Genomic DNA, 13,256 nt, shown 5'->3' with positions numbered 1-13,256 from the left:
TTTAGTAAAACCTGACAAAGGGAATTTACTCATTTAAATAAAAGTGCTTATGAGACTCAACCAAAATACCAAACTTCCCAGATCTTCTGCTATGGCAGTCTTAATGTCCGTTACTGTCGGTGTATCATCAACACTTTCTTGTGCACCCATCACAAGCTTGGCATGAAGAGGAGCAATGATGGACAGGGTTGGCATGCTCTCCTCTGACATCACCAGGGTGGCGTCCTTCATAGGCTTGAGTGCCCTGACAAGTTCTTCTGCACATATGATGTCAGACTCACTTAATGTGAAAATTTCTTTTTCACTCTTCCTAACTTCTGCAGAAAGCAGAGCCGCACAGATGGCTGGTTGCTGTTCTAAAAATCGTTCTATCATATCATAGGAGCTGTTCCATCTTGTAATTACATCCGTGATCAATCTCTGAGCTGGTAGCTGAAGGAGGCACTGTTTCTGCTTCAACTGATTGCTGGCTGTGGTGCTGCGCCTAAAAAAGGCTGTTACACGTCGGATCCTCCCGAGAAGTCGCACCATGGATTGTATTTTCAGTGCTTTCTGTGAGGCGAGATTCAGACAGTGTGCAAAACATTGTATGTGCGTTTAGCCGCGAGAGCCATGTTTGGTGCAACAACAAGGTCCTTTGTGTTCAATCCCCATTCAGCCACAGCGTCAGTTAGTAACGCTGCAATGTGTTCACCTGTGTGACTGTCATGCATGGCTCGGGTTTGTAGTACATGAGACTGAAGGTTCCACTGGTCCGTTATGTGATGTGCTGTAACAGTTACGTACGATTCAGTGGCTCTCGAAGTCCAAGTGTCGCATGTCAAAGCAACTGTCTCTGCCAAGCTGAGAGAGTCCAGCACTGTCGCTTTGACTTCTTGGTACAACTTTGGCAGAGCAATGTCCGTGATGTGTTGTCGGGAAGGAATGGTGTAACGGGGCTCCAGCGTTTTAATCATATTACGAAATCCTTTATTCTCCACAACACTCAGAGGGCGCATGTCTTTGCAAATAAAAACAAGTACTGACTGCGTTATTTTTTTTGTACGAGTTGAAGTTGCTGGTAGTTTCAAAAAGTTAACTTCTTCAATTGTCCGTTGAGCGGGATCACCTCGTTTCGTTTTAAAATTAGCATTTGACACTACATCGCTATGGTGTCTACACACGTGTGTTCATAAATTTGTGGTGTTACCCGAATATTTGACAGACTGCATAGCTCTTGTCATAGTCTTTACTGCCTTCTTTTGTCGTAAATCCAAACTAAGTCCACACATCAGCTTTGAAAGCTGCTGGGGCCGGCTGTATCCTCTCCTCTTCGGTCATCAGTTAGCTAGCACAATTGGCCACACATCCACTGTTCTACTTCGTTGGTTTTTGGCAAACTAGACGCTTCTACAGTTATTGCGAGACCGCGTTTTTCCGTAACGTAAAGGCGGTAAAAACTGCAAACAAGTGGCCGGAGTTTGAATTGCAACATACAAAAGAAATACACAGTAAATGCATGTAATTTTTCAATTAAAAAAATCGATAACACTGATTTTGAATATTGATTCAGTATCATTACATTTTAATGTATCGATATTTTCTTACATCCCTATTTGACACTGAACATTTCCAGGCCTGCCTATCGAAAAGCTCAATTGCATTGCTCTTCTCCTCCAAAACATTCTCCTCGCTCCCACTTGCTCCAAACGACAGCTGCTCTCCCTTTTGGGACACTTAAACTTCGCTCTACACATAATCCCTCAAGGCCACTCCTTTATCTTTTACTTGCTTTCACTCACAGCATCTAAACCATCACTCACTGACTCCATCACGCTGGATAGCTCTTCCAGAGCCGAACTGTGTCTCTGGCAACTTCTGCTCACTAACTGGAACAGCATGACTTTCTTCTTTGACAATCAGCTGTCCTACCCACAAGCGGTCCCTCCCTTCGTCAGCCATTTTCAAATCTACCGGGTAGTCATCGCAGCCTTACTGTGTGGCCACGATTGGTCAAGAAGCTCCATCCTACGACAACCTAGTTGACCTAGTCGTAGTCGACTAGGAGATGCAGAACTCATCAGCATCTCCCGAAAAGCAATTAGAAATAGTCTTGAAGCAAGCCCATTGTCCTCCTATTTGACCACTTCCCTCCCTGTCATTCGACATTGCAACCTTTTCCAGCTTCATATCTTACGCTTTCTGGTTTCTGAGCATCAAAATTCCTACAATAAAGACATACCTCAGCGGCATCAATTTCTTTGCCAAACTGCTCACAGGTTCACCATGTCCAACCATTACGTCATCCCAGATATCATTACTCATCAAAGGTCTCCAGTGTTAGTCTCCTGTCACAACCCTACACCGCTTACCCCTAACTTCAGATCTTCTACATCGCTGCATCTCTACCCTCCAGCTATAGTACAACGACTACTTCGTGGCACGCACACTCGAAGCCATGTTCCTGCTCGCGTTCTTCGGCTTCTTGCGCTGTTCTGAATTCACCTCCTCATCTTGGAAATCCCATCTGGATCTTCACCTTGAGCTTGAGCGACATCAAACCAGTTTCTGAAGACTGCCTCATTTTCTCCCTCAAACGAAGCAAAACCAACAATCGGGCAGCCCCACACCTATATACTACTTCAAAATAAACAAAGTCCCTTCAAATCGCTAACCCATTAACTCCACCTCAGAAAATCTCAGCACGCCTTACCTCCGTAACGTCCAGTCTTACCTCCCATAGGGGATGCCTTCTTTGGGGATCTGCCCGGATGTGGTCCCAGCCAGTGAAGTGGAGATATAATCTGAATTTCAGGAGCGGGACCACTCCTCCTTCACACCCTCTCTGGCCTCAGGCTATAAATGCCCCCTTCGCCAATACCCGCTGTTCTCATTTTCATGCCCCACCCTTCCCCCCATTTTCCCTCTGTTCTCCTCTTCTCCTCTCTTCCTTTTCCTTCATTCATTTCTCGTTAGTACATGGGGATCTGCCCGGCCCGGGAGCCGTTGCCAGTCCCCTTCGAGGCCTTCCCCAAACCGCAGCACCTGTTCATACATCTCTCATCACTCATCGTTACCGAGGATGTGGTCCCAGCTAGTAAAATGCTCTAGGAACAAGTAAGCCTGCAGTGTGAGAGCAAAGTGCTCTAATTGGTGGATATGGTACTATAAGGTCATTAAGATAAGATGGAGCCTAATTATTCAAGACTTCGAATGTGAGAAGCAGGATTTTAAATTCGATTCTAGATTTAACAGGGAGCCAATGAAGGGAAGCCAGTAAAGCTGAAATCTGCTCTCTCTTTTTAGTCCCTGACAGTACTCTTGCTGCAACATTTTGGATTAACAGAAAGTTTTTCAGAAAGTTTTGAGGACATCCTGATAGTAACAAATTAAGATAGGCCACCATAGAATTAAGCAACAAGCAACAGTTTTGTGCAAAATACAAGAAACATAAGAAACAAGCCAAATATAAGAATATATGCACATACATACATACATACATACATACATATATATATATACATAATGTCAGATTACGTGAAGTACCCTCAGAAGGTCTGCTAGATGATGTTAATGCAGCACTACGGATGATACCTTCAGCCACGATTACCAACACTAACAAGCTGATCTACAATACGGCAGCAGTGATCAGTGAGATGCTTGGCTACAAGTTGAACAGCCACAAGGGGCAGTACCCTCCATGGAGAAGAAGGCTAGAGGCTAAGATCAAGGTAGCACGGAGGGAGGTTAGCCAACTATCGGAGTTGCAGAAAGGCGCGATGAGGAAGGTGCCTAAGAAGTACAGGAAGCTGTCCATGCCTTGGAAACTGCCAAGCAACGACTCACAGCCTTGGCCAGCCGTTTGAGGAGGTACACCAGAGAGATAGAAGGCAAGAGAATAAACCAGCTGTTCTCCACAGAACCAGCCAAGGTGTACTCTCAGTGGCAGGAGAACAATATGAGAACAGCACCACCAAGGCTGGAGGCAGAACAATACTGGAAGAGCATATGGGAGAAGGACGCAACCCATAACGGCAATGCTCAGTGGCTAGTGGATCTGAGGGAAGACCACAGCAACCTCCCCGAACAGAGTCCAGTAACCATCACAGTGGCAGATATCCAAGAAAGGGTCTCCAGTATGAAGAGTTGGACAGCACCAGGCCCTGACATGGTTCACGCCTACTGGCTGAAGAAGCTGACTGCACTCCACGAGCGCCTGGCAGCACAAATGAACCAGCTGCTAGTTGATAAGACACACCCGGAATGGCTAACCGAAGGCCGGACAGTACTGATCCTCAAGGACCTCCAGAAGGGACCGGTCCCCTCCAACTACCGACCAATAAATTGCCTCAGCACCACGTGGAAGCTCCTGTCAGGCATCATAGCGGCTAAGATGAACAGGCACATGGGTCAATACATGAGCGGGGCACAGAAAGGAATGGGCAAGAATACCAGAGGCGCAAAACACCAGCTACTGGCAGACCAAGCAGTCAGCCGAGACTGCAGGACCAGACTGACCAACCTGTGAACTGCCTGGATTGATTACAAGAAGGCCTATGACTCAATGCCCCACACCTGGATCCTGGAATGCCTAGAACTATATAAGATCAACAGGACCCTGAGAGCCTTCATCAGGAACTCAATGGGGATGTGGCGGACAACACTGGAGGCCAACCTCAAGCCCATAGCACAAGTCACCATCAAGTGCAGGATCTACCAAGGAGATGCTCTGTCCCCACTGCTGTTCTGCATAGGCCTGAACCCCCTCAGTGAGATAATTGACAAGACTGGCTACGGATATCGACTACGGAATGGAGCAGTTGTCAGCCACCTCCTGTACATGGATGACATCAAGCTGTATGCCAAGAGTGAACGAGACATCGATTCACTGATCCACACCACCAGGATATAGAGCAATGACATCGGAATGTCGTTCGGGCTGGAGAAGTGTAGTCAGATGGTAACAAAGAGAGGGAAGGTAGTCAGAACGGAGGGTTCAAACTACCAGAAGGCAACATTGCAGACATAGAGGACAGTTACAAGTACCTGGGGATCCCACAGGCGAGTGGGAACCATGAAGAGGCAGCTAGGAAAGCTGCAACCACCAAGTACCTGCAGAGGGTCAGGCAAGTCCTGAGGAGTCAGCTGAACGGTAAGAACAAGATCCGGGCCATCAACACCTACGCCCTGCCCGTGATCAGGTACCCTGCTGGGGTAATAGGCTGGCCAAAGGAGGAGATAGAAGCCACTGACATCAAGACAAGAAAGCTCCTTACCATGCATGGAGGGTTTCACCCCAAGTCCAGCACCCTGAGGCTGTACGCTAAGCGGAAGGAAGGGGGCCGGGGACTGGTGAGTGTCAGCACCACAGTCCAGGATGAGACAACGAACATCCACGAATACATCACGAAGATGGCCCTAACTGACAGCGTGCTCAGTGAATACCTCAGGCAGCAGAAACCCAAGAAAGTGGAGGAAGGCGAGGAACCATCATGGAAGGACAGACCCCTGCACGGTATGTACCACCGGCAGATAGAGGAGGTGGCTGATATCCAGAAATCCTACCAGTGGCTGGACAAAGCTGGACTGAAAGACAGCACGGAAGCACTAATCATGGCAGCACAGGAACAAGCACTGAGCACAAGATCCATTGAGGCTGGGGTCTATCACACCAGGCAAGACCCCAGGTGCAGGCTGTGTAAAGATGCTCCAGAGACAATCCAGCACATAACAGCAGGGTGCAAGATGCTAGCAGGCAGGGCATACATGGAACGCCATAACCAAGTGGCCGGCATAGTGTACAGGAACATCTGTGCCGAGTATAACCTGGAAGTCCCGGGGTCAAAATGGGATATGCCCCCAAGGGTGATGGAGAATGACCGAGCTAAGATCCTGTGGGACTTCCAGATACAGACGGACAAAATGGTGGTGGCTAACCAACCGGACATAGTGGTGGTAGACAAACATGAGAAGACGGCCGTAGTGATCGAGGTGACTCCCAAGCTAGGCGAGTGGCTCCAGCAGATCCCGGGAACAACAGCGGAGATCTCTGTCCAGAAGAGCGCAGTCCTAGGAACAGCTTAGATACTGCGCAGGACCCTCAAGCTCCCAGGCCTCTGGCAGAGGACCCGAGCTTGAAGGATTGACCGCCCACAGGGGCGAGTGGGGAATATTTATATATATATATATATATATATATATATATATATATATATATATATATATATATGTGTGTGTGTATATATATATATATATATATATATATATATATATATATATGTATATACACACACATATATATATATATACACATATATACGGTTCGATATTTTTTCAATACAAAAAAATGTTCATACCTTTTTAATTTGTCATTTATTAAAATTATAAATATATATTTTAACTCAAAAGTACAGTTTTTAAATTTAATGTTGCTGAAACAACAAAATAATAAAAAAAAATCTATCTGATCGAGAAATCACTCATCTTTGAAAAAGAGAGTTTATTACAGAGAAAGGGCTCTTTCCAAAATAAAAGCTATACTATACCCTTCTTCTGGGGCAGGGGTAGGCAACCTTTCTCATGACGAGTGCCATTTAAAATTTCCTCAGAAGTCAGTGTGCCATATGATTGCATTAGCGTATAGTGTGTAACGCTCTATATGAACAGTTACACACTATATAGAACCACTTTATAGGATTATATTTGTTTGCATATGTTGGCAGCTATCAGCGAATAGTTATCAGGTATTTTGAAACAAAAAAAGACACTTTTTATCCATAACAGCAAATGGACTGTACAACAGAAAATACAAATGCTAATTATGGTCTCCTCACAACAATGATAAGAAAAATAAACTGAGCCAATATGGCATGTTTGTTGAGACACACATGTTAATATGATCTCTGGTCTCCCACTCAGAGACACAGGTCTCTGAGTGTCCAGCATTCAGACAGCTACCTGAGGACACTCATGTGAGAGAAAACCTGCTCACACAGATATGTAGAGCCAAATACTGTCAATAAGGCCTCTGCAATGTTCTGAGGACAGTTAAACTTGTCAGGTAGTGATGTCCAGCAGGTGAAAATGCAGCTCCATGAACACACACAGCTGTGGATACCAGCTGCTTCAATGTTGCATTAACTGGCATTAACTCAGCCAGTTAATGCGAGACAAATCTAGTTGCTCATTAAAGATTTCTGGTTTGATCAGAAAATAAAACATTGGTCCATACACCTGAAAGTCCCAAAAATGCATTGTGTCTCGAGTCTACGGATGTATCCATGTATTTCCGTGGTGCTGATGCTGTGCTGAGCGGAAAGCTCCTGAAGCTTTTGAAGTGTCGGAATGTGGAAAGCTAACAACGTCCCTCTCACCAGTAAGTTATTTTTAGCCAATTACAAGTTGAATCTGGTAGTTGGGTTTGTTAGCTAAGATACCGTTATTAAGAAGGGGCACAACTAATGTGTCTATGCGAGCTGATTTGTGATGTGCACCGCTGGCGCGGCCATTTATTTTTTGATGCACCTTCTCAGATTAATTCACTGCGTGTCGTGCCCAGGGCTGGACCGGGACAAAAAAACAGCCCGGGCTTGACTAGAGACCGGCCCACCAAGTATTAAAGCCATATAGCCTTTGAATGAAAACAAACACTGTTGTGACCGTGATGTACAGTCTTGTTGGCATATGTATGATTTCTATACATTTTACATCAGATAAAAACTTTGGTTGTAAGATTCAGATAATTATTTAATAACAGCCAGACATTTTAAATGAAAATAATAAAGTATTTCTTTGTGCCCCCCTTTCCCTGTTAATGCCCCACCTGGCCCCCTGGCAAAACTTTGCCAGACCCGCCCCTGCACAGTTACCAGCTGTCAGCTACTTAGAAAATGATATTGGTGTTATTTGTCTCTCAGAAACAGTTCATAACTTCCCTTCAACTCATTCATGTCACCTAAGAGGTAAACCTGTTTCTCCATCACCTGTTCAGCTCTGATGATTCAGTAAGGACATCTCCTGGTTTCCCTCTCACCAAATAACCAAACCGATATCATGACCTGGAGCTGTGGCTCCATGAAACCTCAGCTGATACTAGAAATTAATATTAAATAAATTCTAACAACAGCTGATCAAGCTTAAACGTGCTGCTGTTGTTTAGTGCGACATCCGGCGGTTTCCTCTTTCTGGCGCAAAGTGGCCGATAAACAAACAAGAGAGAAAAGCCGGTCAGCTGATCATTGATCAGTTTCATGATTAAAGTAGCAACAGGAGAGAGAGGGGAGAGAATGAGAGAAGAAGAGGCAGCTGTGCAGCGTAACGACAGAATTAATCCACCTTTGTGTCTTTTTCCATTCTAGCTGAAGTCCGGGACAAACTGCGTCCCTTCTCAGCTCAACACGAAATGCGTAATAATTTCTCTGAATGCGGGACAAATCCCTCTTATTACGGGACAGTTGGCAACTCTACTAACTAACCTTATGAATAAAATAAAGTTCACTTTCAGTAACATCAAAGCACCCACCCAGCTGTGTAGAAACTCCGTCATGCTAGCTAGTACGCAGTAAGAGTTATTGTAACTGACTGTAAAAAGTCAGCACAACGAAAATAAACTCCACCTAAATGTGGTTTATATCTGACCCAGATAGACTGCAGGTCATAACTTCTTACCTGAAGTTCAGTTCACCTGACGCTCGGACCGGCGGCCGCCTCGGGTCTCTCCTCCTCCTGCCTCCGATCTCCCTCATCCACCTGCTGGCCTCCACCACTTGTTAATTTTACTGAATCTGTAAAGTTTGTATCATGCATGCTTTTTGGGTTTGTTTTTTTTTGTCTGTTTCCACTTGTCTTTACACTAGGATGATGTCGGTGTAAATGTGTAGTCATATTCTCTGTGTTCCCACTAGTGCTGTCAGCGTTAATCTCCTTAAAATGATGTTAACACCATAATGTGGTAAATCTCCGTTAACGAGTTACCGCTGATCGCCCGTGCGTGGGGCTGGACAGCGTCAACACGTTAATGAGCTAACTGCACTAACGCAGTAGTTCCCACCAATGTAATTGAGCATTGCGTGGCACATCCTACATACTGTTTACTTTTGTCCATGACGCGCTTACCATCAGGATCATACTTCACATGAAAACCAAAATAGTTCGAAACGCCAGATCTGAATGAGGGTGGAGGAGGTTCAATTTCGGGTAGCGTTGAGGCAGTTGCCATGTTGCAACGAGCTTAGTTTCGGTTTCGCTAGCTTGCGCTGCGCTCAGTGGATCAGCGCTCAAATGTGCAGCCTAGGCAGAGTAGTCGAACGCACTGATCCACTGAGGTCTCAACACAGACAGCATCATCAGAAGAAAAGTTGATAAAATAAATAAAAAAAATTGTATTGTTTGATACATATGCGTACTGGACCGAAAGCACTGTATCGAACGGTTCAATACTGATACATGTATTGTTGCACCCCTAATATATATATATATATATATATATACACACACACACACACACATATGTATGTGTGTGTGTGCATGTATATACATATATATTAAATGTACAGAGGTCAGCAGTATGAACGTTATGCAAAAGAAATGGCATATGTTTACAATATGGAGTGCACAAGTGTCGAAGTTCTGGTAAGTGAAAGTGAGGTGTCTATGAAGTGTTCAGCAGTCTGGTGGCCTGATGGAAAAAAGCTGTCCCTCTCACTCTTCTGATTCGAGACTGGATACTGCCGTAACTCCTGCCTGACGGAAGTAGTTTGAACAGTTTATGGCCGGGGTGACTTGAGTCTTGATGATCCTCCCCGCTTTCCTCAGGCACCGCTTCCTGTAGATGTCCTGGAGGTAGGGAAGCTCACCTCCAATTATCCTTTTGGAACACTGCACCACTCTCTGGAGAGCTTTGTGGTTGCAGGCGGTGCTGTTGCCATACCAGGTGGTGATGCATCCAGTGAGGATGCTCTCAGTGGCACAGCGGTAGAAGGTCCTGAGGATGTGGGTGCTCATGCCGAATCTCTTCAGTCTCCTGAGAAAGAAGAGGCATTGCTGCGCCTTCTTCACTGTTTTGTTCATGTGAACAGACGATGTGAGTTCCTCTGCCAGATGTACACCTAGGAAACGGAAGCTGCTCGCTCTCTCCACAGTAGCGCCATTGATGGTGATGGGGGTATGTGCTTCTCTACACCTCCAGAAGTCCACTATCAAGTCCTTTGTCTTTGTGACATTGAGGGTGAGATGGTTCTCTTGGCATCAGTGTTTCAGGGTGCTGACCTCCTCCCTGTAAGCCGTCTCATCACCTTTGGTGATAAGACCCACCACTCTTGTGTCATCCGCAAACTTAACAATGATGTTGGAGTTGCTAGTGGCCATGCAGTCGTAGGTGTAGAGTGAGTACAGGAAAGGAGCACCAGTGTTCATTACGATGTCATCAGTGAATGCAAATTGTAGAGGGTCCAGTGAGTCGGGGAGTGCAGAGCAGATGAAGTCCCTGACCAGCCTCTCAAAGCATTTGCTCAAGATGGGGGTCAGGGCTACCGGTCGCCAGTCGCTCAGTGATGAGATGGTGGAGGATTTGGGTATGGGAACAATGGTGGCTGTTTTGAAGCAGGCTAGGACTACAGACTGAGAGAGGGAAAGGTTGAAGATGTGTGTAAACACTCCAGCCAGCTGAGCCGTGCATGACTTGACACCTTATAATAGGAACTATAAGGATACAAATAAATTAAAACAATGTTAGAGTAATGAAAGCAATGAAAGTGTCTATAGCTGTTCTCTTTACCCTTGATTTGTTTATTTATATAGTTTTGTTTATTTAAACTGCTTTTTAAAGCATCCTTGGAATTCTTGAAAGGCGTTATAAAAATCTACTTTATTATAAATACAATAATAGTAATTTTGTTTATTATTAAAAGGTTATATTTTGTCATTCTCATCATTTTGGTGTGTTTTAAACTTTGGAAATAAATTTAAATTAATGTAAAAAAAAATGTATAATTAAACTGTGTTCAGTACAAATCATTTTTATGCCTCATTTGATGATCGCCAAATAATTAGAAAGCAAACTGAACTATGGTCATTGTCATCCTTATGATGGGCAGTAGCATCCTTCTCAACAATTAACTTTTAGTTTAGCCTGTAATTAATACCACCTCCTTAGGTGCTATTGAATCTTTAATGATATACCTGTGTTTTACTCAATGTCTCTGTCTTACACAGATGATTTTGTTCTGATTTTGTCATTATTACGTTCATAGTAATAGCAATGGAAGTAATAATGACATTTGAACATTAATCTCTCATACTGGGACAGAGCAATGAATCAGTTTTTCATTTGTTCTCTTTAAAGACTCCCTCCTCGTATTTAATTCCCCCTTTTTCTGCCTCCCAACAAGCATATTAAAATGATAAATGAGGGGTAGATGTGAGGTGGGGCTTTAGACTACATTGTTTAAAGGGAGAATTAAGGAATGGAAGAGGGTGTTGATTGCCGCTTACTAAATGCGTATGTTTTTGTGTTTCGAATTATGTATTATCTCCTTTCTAAGGTCTCATGTTTTCATTTTATATTCTGTATTCAACTATACCTTTTAAAAATGAAAGAGAAAGATGCTCAGTGATTTATAGAATTGCTTAAATATCACAATTAATTTAAGAAGCCAACCCTTGCCACTAGTCTAACAACCAAACCCCTGTTTGTGAAAACACTGTTAAGACAAGCTCTGTAATGGGGTGGCATGCTGTTGTTAGTATTGATGCCTCGCAGACACAAGGTTCCTGGTTCAAATTCATGGGGCGGGTGCACCCTCTTCAATGGAGTTTGAATATCTGATATAAAGTGTAGGAAACACATATGCAAGTCCCACACATTCAAGCTTTCCTACCACTGGCGTGAATCCAGTTCAGTGAGTTTAAATAGATATTTTTGTGTGTGAGTGCTAATTAATCTTGAATAAATATTAATAATTATAAATGGTAGATGTGAACATGTTTTCATTATATTGAAGTGAGGACAGCATTTAGCACTTGTAATGGTTTTATGTGGTTATACAATAAACCCCAACAATTCCAGAATATCCTTGCATTTTTTGAAATAGTAAGAACAATAAGTATGTTATCTTTTTATCTCTTAGATAAAAAAGGACACATGCTATGCTGATAAGAGACATTTTTCTCCCAAAAAAGTGTTGTAAAACCTAAAAAAAAAAATCCACTCTCCCCAAGCTCTGAAACATTTGTTAAACATTAATTATATCTTTTTAAAATGTCATATTGGCTATTTATATATTCTAAACAGATCTGTATTTCTAAATTTTGGTCGTCATATAAATGTTAGTTTTAAAGTGCATACATCTATAATAGGAAATAAATTGCACAACTTAGACCTTTATGGCAAACATTTATGCTACTCTAACCAAGCAAACAAAGTAGTTTTCACTACAAGCCACATTGGGGCTACTTGCGGTTGGGGATGTGTTGTCCAAGGACACTTTAACATGTGGACTGGAGGAGCTGACTGGATTAAACCACCAACCTGCACATAGATTGCATATGAATCTTATTAGTCCTGGTCTAATTGCTGTGATTTGCGTTGGTTTGATGTCTTTTCGACCTCTAGTGGCCCATGCTGGGCTATGGCTTGTCCATTAATCACATATAAATGGTTGTCACAGGTGGATTCAGTGCTCATCTAACATTGCCAGTTGCTGTCAACTATTTGACAAATGGAAAAGGCTGGGGGAGCAGGAAGATAGGAAGGTGACTAGGGACCTAGGATTTTGAACAGAAGATGCAGTAATCATCTTCCATATAATTTAATATTCAAGTTCTGTGTTTACAGTATATCATTCTACATCCATACATCAACTTAACAAAGTCTTAGTAAATACATAGTATCAATTTTTTTTCTAAATCAAGCAATAAATCTTACATAATTAGATTTATACACAAAGTACTTTCCAAATGGCTGATTTGGCCACAAAATGAAAGTTACATAAATGACCAATTATATGTGAAAAACAAGCACATGCTGCAAAAGACATGCAGCAAGATTCCTCAGCTGTGAGTGACCAATGACTGTTGGGTCAGGTCTGGTCAGTGGTCTGAAAAGTGAGTTTATTGGAAGTACTTACGTTTTTTTAATGTATTTTTTTCAGGAGCAACTAGCCCCTGAAAAGTGAGTTTAAATTTTACTTTACAGCTTTCTATATGTCCACCCATCTTAATTATTAACATACTAATAATATTTGTATTTTAAGTTTTAAAACAAAATAAATCCCAATTAA

General features: G+C 43.1%; 1 pseudogene; it reads right to left on the bottom strand.

Annotated features, from left to right (window-relative positions):
- Positions 1–597: 597 nt before the first annotated feature.
- On the bottom strand, positions 598–9,981 carry LOC146379895 (E3 SUMO-protein ligase ZBED1-like; annotated as a pseudogene).
- Between the last annotated feature and the right edge of the window lie 3,275 nt (positions 9,982–13,256).

This window comes from Perissodus microlepis, chromosome 9 (genome assembly GCF_051167445.1).
Source record: "Perissodus microlepis isolate ML-2025 ecotype Zambia chromosome 9, ASM5116744v1, whole genome shotgun sequence".
NCBI classification, from domain to species: domain Eukaryota; kingdom Metazoa; phylum Chordata; class Actinopteri; order Cichliformes; family Cichlidae; genus Perissodus; species Perissodus microlepis.
The sequence above is the reverse complement of the archived record's forward strand: the minus strand, read 5'-3'. Positions and strand labels throughout refer to the sequence as shown.